General features: G+C 42.6%; 3 non-coding genes across 3 annotated transcripts; all 3 read right to left on the bottom strand.

The window, feature by feature from the left end:
• Positions 1-4,178: 4,178 nt before the first annotated feature.
• Trnaa-agc (transfer RNA alanine (anticodon AGC)) lies at positions 4,179-4,251 on the bottom strand. The gene has a single exon. It is a non-coding gene; the product is annotated as a tRNA-Ala (tRNA).
• Positions 4,252-11,762: 7,511 nt separating this feature from the next.
• On the bottom strand, positions 11,763-11,835 carry Trnaa-agc (transfer RNA alanine (anticodon AGC)). Its single transcript has one exon. It is a non-coding gene; the product is annotated as a tRNA-Ala (tRNA).
• Positions 11,836-12,199: 364 nt separating this feature from the next.
• Trnaa-ugc (transfer RNA alanine (anticodon UGC)) lies at positions 12,200-12,272 on the bottom strand. Its single transcript has one exon. It is a non-coding gene; the product is annotated as a tRNA-Ala (tRNA).
• Positions 12,273-20,766: the final 8,494 nt, after the last annotated feature.

Raw genomic sequence — 20,766 nt, 5'->3', positions numbered from 1 at the left:
TTTCTGAAGAAAGTTAATTAATTGCTCGATGTCCTTAACTTTGGAGATGCGGGGTATTGCTCCCCATACTTCTGGCTTGCTAAGTAGGCGCTCTACCATTTGACCTACATCCCATGTTTATCAAATCTCGCGGAATTTTTTTTCTCTTAGTCAGCAAGTATGAAGTTTTTTTTTCGTTCGCAGAAAATCTAATTGTTAGGAAATTTCAATATGCAATAGATTATCTGCAGATCGTGATTACCATTTGATGAACGGTTCTAGTTTTGGAGATGCGGGGCATCGATCCCCGTACCTCTCACATGCAAAGCGAGGTCTCTACCATTTAAGCTACATCCCAATAGTTTAGAACTGTCGAGGAAGGTTTTGTTTCAGTCAACAAACAAGAGGTTATAAATTTTCTGGGAAGGTATTTCTTGTATAAGATTTCAATATTCAGTAGTTTTCTGAAGAAAATTAATTAAAAACTCGATGTCCTTAACTTTGGAGATGCGGGGTATTGCTCCCCATACTTCTGGCTTGCTAAGTAGGCGCTCTACCATTTGACCTACATCCCATGTTTATCAAATCTCGCGGAATTTTTTTTCTCTTAGTCAGCAAGTATGAAGTTTTTTTTTCGTTCGCAGAAAATCTAATTGTTAGGAAATTTCAATATGCAATAGATTATCTGCAGATCGTGATTACCATTTGATGAACGGTTCTAGTTTTGGAGATGCGGGGCATCGATCCCCGTACCTCTCACATGCAAAGCGAGGTCTCTACCATTTAAGCTACATCCCAATAGTTTAGAACTGTCGAGGAAGGTTTTGTTTCAGTCAACAAACAAGAGGTTATAAATTTTCTGGGAAGGTATTTCTTGTATAAGATTTCAATATTCAGTAGTTTTCTGAAGAAAATTAATTAAAAACTCGATGTCCTTAACTTTGGAGATGCGGGGTATTGCTCCCCGTACTTCTGGCTTGATAAGTGGGCGCTCCACCATTTGACCTACATCCCATGTTTATCAAATCTCGCGGAATTTTTTTTCGCTTAGTCAGCAACTATGAATTTTTTCTTTTCGTTCGCAGAAAATCTACTTGTTAGGAATTTCAATATGCAATAGTTTATCTGGAGATAGAAATTACCATTTGATGAGTGACTCTACTTTTGGAGATGCGGGGTATTGATCCCCGTACCTCTCGCATGCTAAGCGCGCGATCTACCATTTGAGCTACATCCCCATAATTTAAGGTTGTCGAGGAAGCTTTTGATTCAGTCGGCAAACAAGAGGTTATAAATTTTCTGGGAAGGTATTTCTTGTATAAGATTTCAATATTCATTAGTTATCTGAAGAAAATTAATTAAAAACTCGATGTCCTTAACTTCGGAGATGCGGGGCATTGCTCCCCGTACTTCTGGCTTGGTAAGTACGCGCTCTACCATTTGACCTACATCCCATGTTCATCAAATCTCGCGGAATTTTTTTCACTTAGTCAGCAACTATGAAATTTTTTTTTCGTTCGTAGAAAATACCCTTGTTAGGAATTTCAATATGCAATAGATTATCTGCAGATAGTGATTACCTTTTGATGAGTGGCTCTAGTTTTGGAGATGCGGGGCATCGAACCCCGTACCTCTCGCAAGCAAAGCGATCGCTCTACTATTTGAGCTACATACCCATAGTTTAGAACTGTCGAGGAAGGTTTTTTTTCAGTCAACAAACAAGAGGTTTTAAATTTTCTGGGAAGGTTTTTTCTTGTATAAGATTTCAATATTCATTAGTTATCTGAAGAAAATTAATTAAAAACTCGATGTCCTTAACTTCGGAGATGCGGGGCATTGCTCCCCGTACTTCTGGCTTGATCAGTGGGCGCTCTACCATTTGACCTACATCCCATGTTTATCAAATCTCGCGGAATTTTTTTCGCTTAGTCAGCAACTATGAAGTTTTTTTTTCGTTCGTAGAAAATCTACTTGTTAGGAATTTCAATATGCAATAGATTATCTGCAGATAGTGATTACCATTTGATGAGTGGCTCTAGTTTTGGAGAAGCGGGGCATCGATCCCCGTACCTCTCGCATGCTAAGCGCGCGCTCTACCATTTGAGCTACATCCCCATGATTTAAGGTTGTCGAGGAAGCTTTTGATTCAGTCGGCAAACAAGAGGTTATAAATTTTCTGGGAAGGTATTTCTTGTATAATATTTCAATATTCATTAGTTATCTGAAGAAAATTAATTAAAAACTCGATGTCCTTAACTTCGGAGATGCAGGGTATTGCTCCCCGTACTTCTGGCTTGGTAAGTAGCCCCTCTACCATTTGACCTACATCCCATGTTCATCAAATCTCGCGGAATTTTTTTTCGCTTAGTCAGCAACTATGAATTTTTTCTTTTCGTTCGCAGAAAATCTACTTGTTAGGAATTTCAATATCCAATAGTTTATCTGGAGATAGAAATTACCATTTGATGAGTGACTCTAGTTTTAGAGATGCGGGTTATTGATCCCCGCACCTCTCGCATGCTAAGCGCGCGCTCTACCATTTGAGCTACAGCCCCATGATTTAAGGTTGTCGAGGAAGCTTTTGATTCAGTCGGCAAACAAGAGGTTATAAATTTTCTGGGAAGGTATTTCTTGTATAAGATTTCAATATTCATTAGTTATCTGAAGAAAATAATTAAAAACTCGATGTCCTTAACTTCGGAGATGCGGGGTATTGCTCCCCGTACTTCTGGCTTGGTAAGTAGGCGCTCTACCATTTAACCTACATCCCATGTTTATCAAATCTCGCGGAATTTTTTTCGCTTAGACAGCAACTATGAAGTTTTTTTTCGCTCGTAGAAAATCTACTTGTTAGGAATTTCAATATGCAATAGATTATCTGCAGATAGTGATTACCATTTGATGAGTGGCTCTAGTTTTGGAGAAGCGGGGCATCGATCCCCGTACCTCTCGCATGCAAAACGAGCGCTCTACCATTTGAGCCACATCCCCATACTTTAGAACTGTCGAGGAAGCTTTTGTTTCAGTCGGCAAACAAGAGGTTATACATTTTCTGGGAAGGTATTTCTTGTATAAGATTTCAATATTCAGGAGTTTTCTGAAGAAAATTAATTAAAAACTCGATGTCCTTAACTTCGGAGATGCGGGGTATTGCTCCCCGTTCTTCTGGCTTGATAAGTGGGCGCTCTACCATTTGACCTACATCCCATGTGTATCAAATCTCGCGGAATTTTTTTTCGCTTAGTCAGCAACTATGAAGTTTTTCTTTTCGTTTGCAGAAAATCTCCTTGTTAGCAATTTCAACATGCAATAGATTATCTGAAGATAATGATTATCATTTGATGAGTGACTCTAGATTTGTAGATGCGGGGCATTGATCCCCGTACCTCTCGCATGCTAAGCGAGCGCTCTACTATTTGAGCTACAGCCCCATGATTTATAACAGTCGAGGAAGCTTTTGTTTCAGTCGGCAAACAAGAGGTTAAAATTTTTCTTGGAAGGTATTTCTTGTATGAAACTTCAATATTCAGTAGTTTTCTGAAGAAAGTTAATTAATTGCTCGATGTCCTTAACTTCGGAGATGCGGGGTATTGCTCCCCGTACTTCTGGCTGGCTAAATAGGCGCTCTACCATTTGACCTACATCCCATGTTTATCAAATCTCGCGGAATTTTTTTTCGCTTAGTCAGCAATTATGAAGTTTTTCTTTTCGTTCGCAGAAAGTTGGGATTATCTGCAAATAGTGATTACATTTGATGAGTGGATCAAGTTTTGGAAATACCGGGCATCGATCCCCGTACCTCTCGAATGCAAAGCGAGCACTCTACCATTTGAGCTGCATCCCCATATTTTATAACTGTCGAGGAAGCTTTTGTTTCAGTCGCCAAACAAGAGGTTAAAAATTTTCTGGGAAGGTGTTTCTTGTATAAGATTTCAATATTCAGTAGTTTTCTGAAGAAAACTCGATGTCCTTAATTTTGGAGATGCGGGGTATTGCTTACCGTACTTCTGGCTTGATAAGTGGGCGCTCTACCATTTGACCTACATCCCATGTTTATCAAATCTCGCGGAATTTTTTTCGCTTAGTCAGCAACTATGAAGTTTTTCTTTTAGTTCACAGAAAATCTACTTGTTAGGAATTTCAATATGCAATAGATTATCTGGAGATAGTGTATACCATTTAATGAGTTACTCTAGATTTGGAGATGCGGGGCATTGATCCCCGTACCTCTCGCATGCTAAGCGAGCGCTCTACCATTTGAGCTACATCCCCATGATTTAAAACTGTCGAGGAAGCTTTTGTTTCAGTCGGCAAACAAGAGGTTAAAATTTTTCTTGGAAGGTTTTTTTTGTATAAGACTTCAATATTCAGTAGTTTTCTGAAGAAAGTTAAATAATTGCTCGATATCCTTAACTTCGGAGATGCGGGGTATTGCTCCCCGTACTTCTGGCTTGCTAAGAAGGTGCTCTACCATTTGACCTACATTCCAAGTTTAACAAATCTCGCGGAATTTTTTCCGCTTAGTCAGCAACTATGAAGTTTTTTTTTCGTTCGCAGAAAATCTACTTGTTAGGAGTTTCAATATGCAATAGATTATCTGCAGATAGTGATTACCATTTGGTGAGTGGCTCTAGTTTTGGAGATGCGGGGCATCGATCCCCGTACCTCTCTCATGCAAAGCGAGCGCTCTACCATTTGAGCTACATCCCCATAGTTTAGAACTGTCGAGGAAGCTTTTACTTCAGTCGGCAAACAAGAGGTTTTAAATTTTCTGGGAAGGTATTTCTTGTATAAGATTCCAATATTCAGTAGTTTTCTGAAAAAAATTAATTAAAAACTCGATGTCCTTAACTTTGGAGATGCGGGGTATTGCTCCCCGTACTTCTGGCTTGATAAGTGGGCGCTCTACCATTTGACCTACATCCCATGTTTATCAACTCTCGCGAAATCGTTTTTCGCTTAGTCAGCAACTAAGAAGTTTTTCTTTTCGTTCGCAGAAAATCTACTTGTTAGGAATTTCAATATGCAATAGATTATCTGGAGATAGTCATTACCATTTGATGTGTGGCTCTAGCTTTGGAGATGCGGGGCATCGATCCCCGTAACTATCGCATGCAAAGCGAGAGCTCTACTGTTTGAGCTACATTCCCCATAATTTAGAACTGTCGAGGAAGCTTTTGTTTCAGTCGGCAAACAAGAGGGTATAAATTTTCTGGGAAGATATTTCTTGTATAAGATTTCAATATTCAGTAGTTTTCTGAAGAAAATTAATTAAAAACTCGATGTCCTTAACTTTGGAGATGCGGGGTATTGCTCCCCGTACTTCTGGCTTGATAAGTGGGCGCTCTACCATTTGACCTACATCCCATGTTTATCAAATCTCGCGGATTTTTTTTCGCTTATTCAGCAACTATGAAGTTTTTTTTTCGTTCGCAGAAAATCTACTTGTAAGGAATTTCAATATGCAATAGATTATCTGGAGATAATGATTACCATTTGATGAGTGACTCTAGATTTGGAGATGCGGGACATTGATCCCCGTACCTCTCGCATGCTAGGCGAGCGCTCAACTATTTGAGCTACATCCCCATGATTTATAACTGTCGGGGAAGCTTTTGTTTCAGTCGGCAAACAAGAGGTTAAAATTTTTCTTGGAAGGTATTTCTTGTATAAAACTTCAATATCCAGTAGTTTTCTGAAGAAAGTTAATTAATTGCTCGATGACCATAACTTCGGAGATGCGGGGTATTGCTCCCCGTACTTCTGGCTTGCTAAGTAGGCGCTCTACCATTTGACCTACATCCCGAGGTCCCGGAAGGAGAGAGCCTTTTTGCGGTGGGACCAACAATCAGAGGACCACGATGACTCCGGTTGCAAACTCTCTGGATCGGGAGCGACGACCCGACCTCTGCTACCAGCAGACCAACGTCAAACTCCTTTCACCGGGCGCCCATGCGTGGGACCCTCGGCCGGGTTTTTGTTATCGGATCAGCCTAAGCCGGCGAGTCTGATCCGCACCCTCCTACTAAGAGCCGGCGTCGAGCCAAACCCTGGACCACCCAGACGTGCTCAGACACTGAAATCCCCCTGCACGGTGTGCACTGAAACGTGGGGAGGCGGCACCACCGTATGGTGCCACTGCTGCGGAACCTGGATCCACCAGCGATGCAGCGGCCTTCGGACTGTGGCCGAATGGCACAGAGACTACGTCTGCCCGAGGTGTCCACCAGTCACGCCTTTCAGTGCACCCACACCCTCCGTAGCAACCACCCAGACTGTCGATCCTCCAACCCCCACTACACCACCCCACCCCACCAAACGAGATCCCATCACACCTCCAAATCCACGACCCCGACAACCGAAGGCAGAGCCACTGACGTTCCTGCAACTAAATTGCAATGGGATACGGAACAAAACAACAGAACTGAGCCGTTTTCTCCGTACCCGTAAGATCAAAGTGGCCGCCTTGCAGGAGACAAAACTCACCGCCAAAGGGAAAGACCCAGTCTTTGAAGACTACACTATAGTCCGAAAAGACCGAGGAAGCGGAGCCGGTGGAGGACTTATGTTTCTCGTGCACCACACAATCCCTTTCACCCCTGTGGACGAGAACACACCTCCTGGCGAGCCCCTCGAACACCAATCGATTCAAATCCCACTCCTAAACGAGGTGCTCACAATAAGAAACGTATACATCCCCCCCCCCCCCCCCCCAGCAGTAGCTGTCCCTCGAACTTCACCCCCTCGTTGACCCCTTTCCTCGAGACTAGATGCTCCCTGATACTAGGCGACATCAACGCACACGACCCCCTTTGGTGCTCGTCCATTCAGGACTCGCGCGGAGAGACCCTAGCCGACGAACTTGAGGCATCGAGCTTTGGAGCGCTGAACAAACCAACAGCTACCCGTATGCCAACTTCGGGCAAGGCAACCTCTCCTGACGTATCCCTTGCCTCAGAAGATCTCCTGCCGAAACTGAGCTGGGAGACGGAAACCACGCTGAGCTCCGACCACCTGCCAGTCATCATCCGACTATCAACCAGTCCCCTGACATTTCCAGCCCCGAACAAGACCTTCACAAACTTCCTCCGCGCGGACTGGGACGGCTTCAAGTCGGAAACAGAAGCTGCGTTCGCGTCTCTCGAGGAGCAGCCCGATCCCTACAAAGGAGAAAGGTTGTTCCGCGAGATCGTAAACAAGGCAGCCAAGCACCACATCCCGTCTGGCCGTCGCCCAACGAGCACTCCAGGCCTACCGCCAGAAGCGGCCAAGCTCACCAGCCAACGCGATGCCCTGAGGACAAACAACCCCACATTCCCAGACTTGCCACTCCTCAACAACAAAATCGAGATGATCCTCAGGAAGTCCCAAACTGCCCGATGGCACGAATACCTCCAGACATTTGATCACAAAACAAAACCAGAGAAACTCTGGAGGACCATTCGTACCATTGACGGCAAAAAACGCGACCCGCCAAACCCGTCCATCAGGTTTGACGGACGCACATACATCCGACCTAAGGACCACGCCAGACTTTTCAACAAGCATTTGACGGCCCCAATGAAACATGAAAGCTCAAAAGAGAACCGAGTCATCAAACGCAAATTGAAGTCACTTTCCCTCGAAACCCCCATACAGACGACCCCGTCCCACGTCAGCAAGACGATCCGCAAGTGCAAGAGTTCGAAGGCGTGCGGCCCCGATGGGCTAAACGCACTGCATTTGAAAACCTCGGACAGCACGGCGTCGCCTGGCTGACCAAAGTTTTCAATGGTTCCCTCGCAAAGTCCCAAATCCCCGCCATTTGGAAAAAATCAATTGTCATACCACTACTCAAGCCCGGAAAACCCCCACAGGACTGGTCCTCCTACCGCCCCGTCTCGTTACTCTGCCCCGCTGTCAAAATTTTGGAAGCCTGCATCCTCCCAATACTTCAATACCACCTGACCCCAGAACCACACCAACACGGCTTCCGCTCCCTCCACTCAACCACAACTGCCCTGCTCGAAATCTCCAGCGCGGTCGCCGACGGTTTCAACCAAAAGAAACCGGCAGACCGCACGGTACTGGTGACATTAGACCTTTCCAAGGCCTTTGATATGGTATGTCACCGCACCCTGCTGGAGAAATTGAGCAGAACTTCACTACCCCCTTCGCTGACCCGCTGGCTCTCAGGGTACCTGACCGGCCGCCAAGCACGCACCCTGTTCCGCGGTGAGACATCTCCCGCCAGAATTGTCCGAACAGGTGTTCCGCAAGGCTCAATCATATCACCGACTCTGTTTAACTCCTACGTTGGCTCCCTCCCCTCCCCTCCCGAGGGTGTCAACGTGGTGAGCTACGCAGACGACGTGACGCCCTGGGACAGCGAGCCGAAGATCAATATCATCACCGCTAAGTTGCAGCCATACCTCGACTCCCTAACGTCCTACTTTCAATCCCTCAAACTCGCACTCTCCCCCGGAAAATGCGCTGTAACATTACTCACGCCTGACACCAAGGAATGCAACGTACAACCACACTTGACGGTGGCAGATAACCCGCTCAAGTTGGAAAAACACCCCAAAGTACTTGGTGTCAGGTTTGACCCGATGTTCAAGTTCGGGGAACATTGCAGGGTCGCTGCCTCCAACGCCTCCAGGGCGGTCAACGCCATGAAGGCCTTGGCAGGCACGGACTGGGGTCAGGACACGGAAACGCTACTCGTGAGCTTTAAAGCCCTGGTCAGGCCTCGTATCGAATACGCGGCCCCAGTTTGGTCTACAGTCGCATCCGAGACCAGTGTCAAGCGTCTGCAGACCATCCAAAACGCGGCTCTGCGGGTCGCCACCGGGAACCATCTAATGGCCCCCCAAAGCCACCTACACGAAGAGACGCAGGTGCTCCCGGTGAAAGCCCACACGGCAATGCTTGCAACACAACATCTCTTGGCTTGCCACCTCCCGGAACACCCTGGTCAGAGACTCCTCGAGAAACCTCCTCCCCCCGCAAAATGAAACCCACACTAGTCTCTGCCCATGCCCCCCGTCTGGAACACCTCCTCGAAGGCGTTGACCTGCCGCTATCAACGAAGGAGTACCGACGGCTCCTGAAAACTGTGCACACAGAGACGGTGGCGACGACAACGCAGTCGTATCCACCGTCTGGAGTCCTCGGTACAAGACCCCCTCCTGTCAACGTCCGAGAGGAGAAGACCCTACCCAGACGTACTCGGAGGACCCTCAGCCAACTTCGGTCCTGCTACAGTCAACACCTGTTGTCGTACCGGGCCAGGCTCTAACCAGACCAAGAGTCCTCCTGTCCCCTCTGCCATACAGCCCCCCACACGACTGCCCACCTGTTCCAGTGCCCCACAAACCCCACTAACCTCCCTCTCACTGCCCTTTGGACAAACCCGGTGGAAGCCGCCCGTTTCATTGAACTGGCCGGGGTACACCCCACAATGTAGGGCCCCGGCGCGAGGCAACTACAACTACAACAACCTACATCCCATGTTTATCAAATCTCGCGGAATTTTTTTTCGCTTAGTCAGCAATTATGAAGTTTTTCTTTTCGTTCGCATAAAATTGGGATTATCTGCACATAGTGATTACCATTTGATGAGTGGCTCTAGTTTTAGAGATGCTGGGCATCGATCCCCGTACCTCTCGAATGCAAAGCGAGCACTCTACCATTTGAGCTACATCCCCACAGTTTAGAACTGTCCAGTAAGCTTTTGTTTCAGTCGCCAAACAAGAGGTTAAAAACTTTCTGGGAAGGTGTTTCTTGTATAAGATTTCAATATTTAGTAGTTTTCTGAAGAAAATTAATTAAAAACTCAATGTCCTTAACTTTGGAGATGCGGGGTATTGCTCCCCGTTCTTCTGGCTTGATAAGTGGGCGCTCTACCATTTGACCTACATCCCATGTTTATCAAATCTCGCGGATTTTTTTTCGCTCAGTCAGCAACTATGAAGTTTTTCTTTTCGTTCGCAGAAAATCTACTTGTTAGGAATTTCAATATGCTCTAGATTATCTGGAGATAGTGATTACCATTTAATGAGTGACTCTAGATTTGGAGATGTGGGGCATTGAACACCGTACCTCTCGCATGCTAAGCGAGCGCTCTACCATTTGAGCCACATCCCCATGATTTATAACTGTCGTTGAAGCTTTTGTTTCAGTCCGCAAACAAGAGGTTAAAATTTTTCTTGGAAGGTATTTTTTGTATAAGACTTCAAAATTCAGTAGTTTTCTGAAGAAAGTTAAATAATTGCGCGATGTCCATAACTTCGGAGATGCGGGGTATTGCTCCCCGTACTTCTGGCTTGCTAAGAAGGTGCTCTACCATTTGACCTACATTCCATGTTTATCAAATCTCGCGGAATTTTTTTTCGCTTACTCAGCAACTATGAAGTTTTTCTTTTCGTTCGCAGAAAATCTACTTGTTAGGAATTTCAATATGCTCTAGATTATCTGGAGATAGTGATTACCATTTAATAAGTGACTCTAGATTTGGAGATGCGGGGCATTGAAACCGGTACCTCTCGCATGCTAAGCGAGCGCTGTACCATTTGAGCTACATCCCCATGATTTATAACTGTCGTTAAAGCTTTTGTTTCAGTCGGCAAACAAGAGGTTAAAATTTTTCTTGGAAGGTATTTTTTGTATAAGACTTCAATATTCAGTCATTTTCTGAAGAAAATTAATTAAAAACTTGATGTCCTTAACTTTGGAGATGCGGGGTAATGCTCCCCGTACTTCTGGCTTGGTAAGTGGGCGCTCTACTATTTGACCTACATCCCATGGTTTTCAAATCTCGCGGAATTTTTTTTCTCTTAGTCAGCAAGTATGAAATTTTTCTTTTTGTTCGCATAAAATCTACTTGTTAGGAATTTCAATATGCAATAGATTATCTGCAGATAGTGCTTACCATTTGATGAGTGACTCAAGTTTTGGAGATGCGGGGCATTGCTCCCCGTACCTTTCGCATGCTAAGCGAGCGCTCTACCATTTGAGCTACATCCCCGTGATTTATAACTGTCGAGGAAGCTTTTGTTTCAGTCGGCAAACAAGAGGTTATAAATTTTCTGGGAAGGTATTTCTTGTATAAGATTTCAATATTCAGAAGTTTTCTGAAGAAAGTTAAATAATTGCGCGATGTCCTTAACTTCGGAGATGCGGGGTATTGCTCCCCGTACTTCTGGCTTGCTAAGAAGGCGCTCTAACGTTTGACCTACATTCCATGTTTATCAAATCTCAGCATTCCATGTTTAGTCAGCAATTATGAAGTTTTTCTTTTCGTTCGCATAAAATTGGGTTTATCTGCACATAGTGATTACCATTTGATGAGTGGCTCTAGTTTTAGAGATGCTGGGCATCGATCCCCGTACCTCTCGAATGCAAAGCGAGCACTCTACCATTTGAGCTACATCCCCATAGTTTAGAACTGTCGAGGAAGCGTTTGTTTCAGTCGCCAAACAAGAGGTTAAAAATTTTCTGGGAAGGTGTTTCTTGTATAAGATTTCAATATTCAGTAGTTTTCTGAAGAAAATTAGTTAAAAACTCGATGTCGTTAACTTTGGAGATGCGGGGTATTGCTCCCCGTTCTTCTGGCTTGATAAGTGGGCGCTCTACCATTTGACCTACATCCCATGTTTATCAAATCTCGCGGATTTTTTTTCGCTCAGTCAGCAACTATGAAGTTTTTCTTTTCGTTCGCAGAAAATCTACTTGTTAGGAATTTCAATATGCAATAGATTATCTGGAGATAGTGATTAATATTTAATGAGTGACTCTAGATTTGGAGATGCGGGGCATTGATCCCCGTACCTCTCGCATGCTAAGCGAGCGCTCTACCATTTGAGCTACATCCCCATGATTTATAACTGTCGAGGAAGCTTTTGTTTCAGTCGGCTACAAAGAGGTTAAAAATTTTCTTGGAAGGTATTTTTTGTATAAGACTTCAATATTCAGTAATTTTCTGAAGAAAGTTAAATAATTGCGCGATGTCCTTAACTTCGGAGATGCGGGGTATTGCTCCACGTACTTCAGGCTTCCTAAGAAGGCGCTTTACCATTTGACCTACAATCCATGGTTATCAAATCTCGCGGAATTTTTTTCGCTTAGTCAGCAACTATGAAGTTTTTTTTCGTTCGCAGAAAATCTACTTGTTAGGAATTTCAATATGCAATAGATTATCTGCAGATAGTGATTACCATTTGGTGAGTGGCTCTAGTTTTGGAGATGCGGGGCATCGATCCCCGTACCTCTCGCATGCAAAGCGAGCGCTCTACCATTTGAGCTACATCCCCATAGTTTAGAACTGTCGAGGAAGCTTTTATTTCAGTCGGCAAACAAGAGGTTATAAATTTTCTGCGAAGGTATTTCTTGTATAAGATTTCAATATTCAGTAGTTTTCTGAAGAAAATTAATTAAAAACTCGATGTCCTTAACTTTGGAGATGCGGGGTATTTCTCCCCGTACATCTGGCTTGATAAGTGGGCGCTCTACCATTTGACCTACATCCCATGTTTATCAAATCTCGCGGAATTTTTTTCGCTTAGTCAGCAACTATGAAGTTTTTTTTTCGTTCGTAGAAAATCTACTTGTTAGGAATTTCAATACGCAATAGATCATCTGCAGATAGTGATTACCATTTGATGAGTGGCTCTAGTTTTGGAGCAGCGGGGCATCTATCCCCGTACCTCTCGCATGCTAAGCGCGCGCTCTACCATTTAAGCTACATCCCCATGATTTATAACTGTCGAGGAAGCTTTTGTTTCAGTCGGCAACCAAGAGGTTAAAAGTTTTCTTGGAAGGTATTTTTTGTATAAGACTTCAATATTCAGTAGTTTTCTGAAGAAAGTTAAATAATTGCGCGATGTCCTTAACTTTGGAGATGCGGGGTATTGCTCCCCGTACTTCTGGCTTCCTAAGAAGGCGCTCTACCATTTGACCTACTTTCCATGTGTATCAAATCCCGCGGAATTTTTTTCGCTTAGTCAGCAACTATGAAGTTTTTTTTCGTTCGCAGAAAATCTACTTGTTAGGCTTTTCAATATGCAATAGATTATCTGCAGATAGTGATTACCATTTGGTGAGTGGCTCTAGTTTTGGAGATGCGGGGCATCGATCCCCGTACCTCTCGCATGGAAAGCGAGCTCTCTACCATTTGAGCTACATCCCCATAGTTTAGAACTGTCGAGGAAGCTTTTATTTCAGTCAGCAAACAAGAGTTTTAAATTTTCTGTGAAGGTATTTCTAGTATAAGATTTCAATATTCAGTAGTTTTCTGAAGAAAATTAATTAAAAACTCGATGTCCTTAACTTTGGAGATGCGGGGTATTGCTCCCCGTACTTCTGGCTTAATAAGTGGGCGCTCTACCTTTTCATCTACATCCCATGGTTTTCAAATCTCGCGGAATTTTTCTTCGCTTAGTCAGCAACTGAGAAGTTTTTCTTTTCGTTCGCAGAAAATCTACTTGTTAGGAATTTCAATATGCAATAGATTATCTGGAGATAGTGATTAACATTTGCTGAGTGACTGTAGATTTGAAGATGCGGGGCTTTGCTCCCCGTACCTCTCGCATGCTAAGCGAGCGCTCTACCATTTGAGCTACATCCCCATGATTAATAACTGTCGAGGAAGCTTTTGTTTCAGTCGGCAAACAGGAGGTAAAAATTTTTCTTGTAAGGTATTTCTAGTATAAGACTTCAATATTCAGTAGTTTTCTGAAGAAGGTTAATTAATTGCTCGATGTCCTTAACTTCGTAGATGCGGGGTATTGCTCCCCGTACTTCTGGCTTGCTAAGTAGGCGCTCTACCATTTGACCTACATCCCATGTTTATCAATTCTCGCGAAATTTTTTTTCGCTTAGTCAGCAACTAAGAAGTTTTTCTTTTCGTTCGCAGAAAATCTACTTGTTAGGAATTTCAATATGCAATAGATTATTTGGAGATAGTGATTACCATTTGATGAGTGGCTCTAGCTTTGGAGATGCGGGGCATCGATCCCCGTACCTCTCGCAAGCAAAGCGAGAGCTCTACTAATTGAGCTACATCCCCTTAATTTGAACTGTCGAGGAAGCTTTTGTTTCAGTCGGCAAACAAGAGGTTATAAATTTTCTGGGAAGTTATTTTTTGTATAAGATTTCAAAATTCAGTAGTTTTCTGAAGAAAATTAATTAAAAACTCGATGTCCTTAAATTTGGAGATGCGGGTTATTGCTCCCCGTACTTCTGGCTTGACAATTGGGCGCTCTACCATTTGACCTACATCCCATGTTTATCAAATCTCGCAGAATTTTTTTCGCTTAGTCAGCAACTATGAAGTTTTTTTTTCGTTCGCAGAAAATCTACTTGTTAGGAATTTCAATATGCAATAGATTATCTGCAGATAGTGATTACCATTTGATGAGTGGCTCTAGTTTTGGAGATGCGGGGCATCGATCCCCGTACCTCTCGCATGCAAAGCGAGAGCTCTGCTATTTGAGCTACTTCCCCATAATTTAGAACTGTCGAGGAAGCTTTTGTTTCAGTCGCAAAGAAAAGGTTATAAATTTTCTGGGAAGGTATTTCTTGTATAATATTTCAATATTCAGTAGTTTTCTGAAGAAAATTAAATAAAAACTCGATGTCCTTAACTTTGTAGATGCGGGGTATTGCTCCCCGTACTTCTGGCTTGATAAGTGGGCGCTCTACCATTTGACCTACATCCCATGTTTATCAAATCTCGCGGAATTTTTTTCGCTTAGTCAGCAACTATGAAGTTTTTTTTTCGTTCGCAGAAAATCTACTTGTTAGGAATTTCAATATGCAATAGATTATCTGCAGATAGTGATTACCATTTGATGAGTGGCTCTAGTTTTGGAGATGCGGGGCATCAATCGCCGTACCTCTCGCATGCAAAGCGAGCGCTCTACCATTTGAGCTACATCCCCATAGTTTAGAACTGTCGAGGAAGCTTTTATTTCAGTCGGCAAACAAGAGGTTATAAATTTTCTGGGAAGGTTTTTCTTGTATAAGGTTTCAATATTCAGTAGTTTTCTGAAGAAAATTAATTAAAAACTTGATGTCCTTAACTTCGGAGATGCGGGTTATTGCTCCCCGAACTTCTGGCTTGATAAGTGAGCGCTCTACCATTTGACCTACATCCCATGTTTTTCAAATCTCGCGGAATTTTTTTTCGCTTAGTCAGCAACTATGAAATTTTTCTTTTCGTTCGCAGAAAAACTACTTGTTAGGAATATCAATATGCAATAGATTATCTGGAGATAGTGATTACCATTTGAAGAGTGGCTCTAGTTTTGGAGATGCGGGGCATCAATCCCCGTACCTCTCGCATGCAAAGCGAGCGCTCTACCATTTGAGCTACATCCCCATAGTTTAGAACTGTCGAGGAAGCTTTTATTTCAGTCGGCAAACAAGAGGTTATAAATTTTCTGGGAAGGTAGTTCTTGTATAAGATTTCAATATTCAGTAGTTTTCTGAAGAAAATTAATTAAAAACTCGATGTCCTTAACTTTGGAGATGCGTGGTTTTGCTCCCCGTACTTGTGGCTTGATAAGTGAGCGCTCTACCATTTGACCTACATCCCATGTTTTTCAAATCTCGCGGAATTTTTTTTCGCTTAGTCAGCAACTATGAAGTTTTTCTTTTCGTACGCAGAAAATCTACTTGTTAGGAATATCAATATGCAATGGATTATCTGGAGATAGTGATTACAGTTCATGAGTGACCCTAGATTTGGAGATGCGGGCATTGATCCCCGTACCTCTCGCATGCTAAGCGAGCGCTCTACCATTTGAGCTACATCCCCATGATTTAAAACTGTCGAGGAAGCTTTTGTTTCAGTCGGCAAACAAGAGGTTAAAATTTTTATCTTGGAAGGTATTTCTTGTATAAGACTATATTCAGTAGTTTTCAGAACAAGGTTAATTAATTGCTCGATGTCCTTGATTTCGGAAATGCGGGGTATTGCTCCCCGTACTTCTGACTTGATAAGTGGGCGCTCTACCATTTGACCTACATCCCATGTTTATCAATTCTCGCGAAAATTTTTTCGCTTAGTCAGCAACTATGTTTTTTTTCTTCTCGTTCGCAGAAAATCTACTTGTTAGGAATTTCAATATGCAATAGATTATCTGGAGATAGTGATTGCCATTTGATGAGTGGCTATAGTTTTGGAGATGCGGGGCATCAATCCCCGTACATCTCGCATGCAATGCGAGCGTTCTACCATTTGAGCTACATCCACATAGTTTAGAACTGTCGAGGAAGCTTTTATTTCAGTCGGCAAACAAGAGGTTATAAATTTTCTGGGAAGGTATTTCTTTTATAAGATTTCAATATTCAGTAGTTTTCTGAAGAAAATTAATTAAAAACTCGATGTCCTTAACTTTGGAGATGCGGGGTATTGCTCCCCGTACTTCTGGCTTGATAAGTGGGCGCTCTACCATTTGACCTACATCCCATGTTTTTCAAATCTCGCGGAATTTTTTTTCGCTTAGTCAGCAACTATGAAGTTTTTCTTTTCGTTCGCAGAAAATCTACTTGTTAGGAATATCAATATGCAATGGATTATCTGGAGATAGTGATTACCATTTCATGAGTGACTCTAGATTTGGAGATGCGGGGCATTGATCCCCCTACCTCTCGCATGCTAAGCGAGCGCTCTACCATTTGAGCTACATCCCCATGATTTAAAACTGTCGAGGAAGCTTTTGTTTCAGTCGGCAAACAAGAGGTAAAATTTTTCTTGGAAGGTATTTCTTGTATAAGACTTCAATATTCAGTAGTTTTCAGAACAAGGTTAATTAATTGCTCGATGTCCTTAATTTCGGAGATGCGGGGTATTGTTCCCCGTACTTCTGACTTGATAAGTGGGCGCTCTACCATTTGACCTACATCCCATGTTTATCAATTCTCGCGAAATTTTTTTCGCTTAGTCAGCAACTACGTTTTTTTTCTTCTCGTTCGCAGAAAATCTACTTGTTAGGAATTTCAATATGCAATAGATTATCTGGAGATAGTGATTGCCATTTGATGAGTGGCTCTAGCTTTGGAGATGCGGGGCATCGATCCCCGCGCTTCTCGCATGCAATGCGAGAGCTCTACTATTTGAGCTACATCCCCAGAATTAAGAACTGTCGAGGAAGCTTTTGTTTCAGTCGGCAAACAAGAGGTTATAAATTTTCTGGGAAGGTATTTCTTGTATAAGATTTCAATATTCAGTAGTTTTCTGAAGAAAGTTAATAAAAAACTCGATCTCCTAACTTTAGAGATGCGGGGTATTGCTCCCCGTACTTCTGGCTTGATAAGTGGGCGCTCTTCCATTTGACCTACATCCCATGTTTATCAAATCTCGGGGAATTTTTTTTTCGCTTAGTCAGCAACTATGCAGTTTTTCTTTTCGTTCGCAGAAAATTTTCTTGTTAGGAATTTCAAAATGCAATAGATTATCTGGAGATAGTCATTACCATTTGATGAGTGACTCAAGCTTTTGGAGATGCGGGGCATTGATCACCGTACCTCTCGCATGCTAAGCGAGCGCTCTACCATTTGAGCTACATCCCATGTTTATCAATTCTCGCGAAATTTTTTTCGCTTAGTCAGCAACTACGTTTTTTTTCTTCTCGTTCGCAGAAAATCTACTTGTTAGGAATTTCAATATGCAATAGATTATCTGGAGATAGTGATTGCCATTTGATGAGTGGCTCTAGCTTTGGAGATGCGGGGCATCGATCCCCGCACTTCTCGAATGCAAAGCGAGAGCTCTACTATTTGAGCTACATCCCCAGAATTAAGAACTGTCGAGGAAGCTTTTGTTTCAGTCGGCAAACAAGAGGTTATAATTTTTCTGGGAAGGTAATTCTTGTATAAGATTTCAATATTCAGTAGTTTTCTGAAGAAAGTTAATTAAAAACTCGATCTCCTAACTTTGGAGATGCGGGGTATTGCTCCGCGTTTTTCTGGCTTGATAAGTGGGCGCTCTTCCATTTGACCTACATCCCATGTTTATCAAATCTCGGGGAATTTTTTTTTCGCTTTGTCAGCAACTATGCAGTTTTTCTTTTCGTTCGCAGAAAATCTTCTTGTTAGGAATTTCAAAATGCAATAGATTATCTGGAGATAGTCATTACCATTTGATGAGTGACTCAAGCTTTTGGAGATGCGGGGCATTGATCACCGTACCTCTCGCATGCTAAGCGAGCGCTCTACCATTTGAGCTACATCCCCATGATTTATAACTGTCGAGGAAGCTTTTGTTTCAGTCGGCAAACAAGAGGTTATAAATTTTCTGGGAAGGTATTTCTTGTATAAGATTTCAATATTCAGTAGCTTTCTGAAGAAAGTTAATTAAAAACTCGATGTCCTAACTTTGGAGATGCGGGGTATTGCTCCCCGTACTTCTGGCTTGATAAGTGGGCGCTCTTCCATTTGACCTACATCCCATGTTTATCAAATCTCGGGGAATTTTTTTTTCGCTTAGTCAGCAACTATGCAGTTTTTCTTTTCATTCGCAGAAAATCTTCTTGTTAGGAATTTCAAAATGCAATAGATTGTCTGGAGATAGTCATTACCATTTGATGAGTGACTCAAGTTTTTGGAGTTGCGGGGCATTGATCACCGTACCTCTCGCATGCTAAGCGAGCGCTCTACCATTTGAGCTACATCCCCATGATTTATAACAGTCGAGGAAGCTTTTGTTTCAGTCGGCAAACAGGAGGTTAAAGTTTTTCTTGGAAGGTATTTCTTGTATAAAACTTCAATATTCAGTAGTTTTCTGAAGAAAGTTAATTAATTTCTTGATGACCTTAACTTCGGAGATGCGGGGTATTGCTCCCCGTACTTCTGGCTTGCTAAGTAGGCGCTCTACCATTTGAGCTACATCCCATGTTTATCAAATCTCGCGGAATTTTTTTTCGCTTAATCAGCAACTATGAAGTTTTTCTTTTCGTTCGCAGAAAATCTACTTGTTAGGAATTTCAATATGCAATAGATTATCTGCAGATAGTGATTACCATTTGGTGAGTGGCTCTAGTTTTGAAGATGCGGGTCATCGATCCCCGTACCTCTCGCAAGCTAAGCGAGCGCTCTACTATTTGAGCTACATCCCCATGATTTATAACAGTCGAGGAAGCTTTTGTTTCAGTCGGCAAACAGGAGGTTAAAGTTTTTCTTGGAAGGTATTTCTTGTATAAAACTTCAATATTCAGTAGTTTTCTGAAGAAAGTTAATTAATTTCTCGATGACCTTAACTTCGGAGATGCGGGGTATTGCTCTCCGTACTTCTGGCTTGCTAAGTAGGCGCTCTACCATTTGAGCTACATCCCATGTTTATCAAATCTCGCGGAATTTTTTTTCGCTTAGTCAGCAACTATGAAGTTTTTCTTTTCGTTCGCAGAAAATCTACTTGTTAGGAATTTCAATATGCAATAGATTATCTGCAGATAGTGATTACCATTTGGTGAGTGGCTCTAGTTTTGAAGATGCGGGTCATCGATCCCCGTACCTCTCGCATGCCAAGCGAGCGCTCTGCCATTTGAGCTACATCTCCGTAGTTTAGAACTGTCGAGGAAGCTTTTATTTCAGTCGGCAAACAAGAGGTTATAAATTTTCTGGGAAGGTATTTCTTGTACAAAATTTCAATATTCAGTAGTTTTCTGAAGAAAATTAATTAAGAACTCGATGTCCTTAACTTTGGAGATGCGGGGTATTGCTTCCCGTACTTCTGGCTTGATAAGTGGGCGCTCTACCATTTGACCTTCATCCCATGGCTTTCAAATCTCGCGGAATTATTTTTCGCTTAGTCAGCAGCTATGAAGTTTTTCTTTTCGTTCGCAGAAAATCTACTTGTTAGGATTTTCAATATGCAATAGATCATCTGGAGATAGTGATTACCATTTGATGAGTGACTCTAGATGTGAAGATGCGGGGCATTGATCCCCGTACCTCTCGCATGCTAAGCGAGCGCTCTACCATTTGAGCTACATCCACATGATTTATACCTGTCGAGGAAGCTTTTGTTTCAGTCGGCAAACAAGAGGTTAAAATTTTTCTTGGAAGGTATTTCTAGTATAAGACTTCAATATTCAGTAGTTTTCTGAAGAAGGTTAATTAATTGCTCGTTGTCCTTAACTTCGGAGATGCGGAGTATTGCTCCCCGTACTTCTGGCTTGCTAAGTAGGCGCTCTACCATTTGACCTACATCGCATGTTTATCAATTCTCGCGAAATTTTTTTTGGATTAGTCAGCAACTAAGAAGTTTTTCTTTTCGTTCGCAGAAAATCTACTTGTTAGGAATTTCAATATGCAATAGATTATCTGGAGATAGTGATTACCATTTGATGAGTGGCTCTACCTTTGGAGATGCGGGGCATCGATCCCCGTACCTCTCGCATGCAAAGCGAGAGCTCTAATATTTGAGCTACATCCCCATAATTTATAACTGTCGAGGAAGCTTTTGTTTCAGTCGGCAAACAAGAGGTTAAAATTTTTCTTGGAAGGTATTTCTTGTATAAAACTTCAATATTCAGTAGTTTTCTGAAGAAAGTTAATTAATTTCTCGATGACCTTAACTTCGGAGATGCGGGGTATTGCTCTCCGTACTTCTGGCTTGCTAAGTAGGCGCTCTACCATTTGAGCTACATCCCATGTTTATCAAATCTCGCGGAATTTTTTTTCGCTTAGTCAGCAACTATGAAGTTTTTCTTTTCGTTCGCAGAAAATCTACTTGTTAGGAATTTCAATATGCAATAGATCATCTGGAGATAGTGATTACCATTTGATGAGTGACTCTAGATG

This window comes from Symsagittifera roscoffensis, chromosome 1, assembly GCF_963678635.1.
Source record: "Symsagittifera roscoffensis chromosome 1, txSymRosc1.1, whole genome shotgun sequence".
Classification (NCBI taxonomy): Eukaryota; Metazoa; Xenacoelomorpha; order Acoela; family Convolutidae; genus Symsagittifera; species Symsagittifera roscoffensis.
Note: the sequence above shows the minus strand (reverse complement) of the source record. Positions and strands in the feature narration are given on the sequence as shown.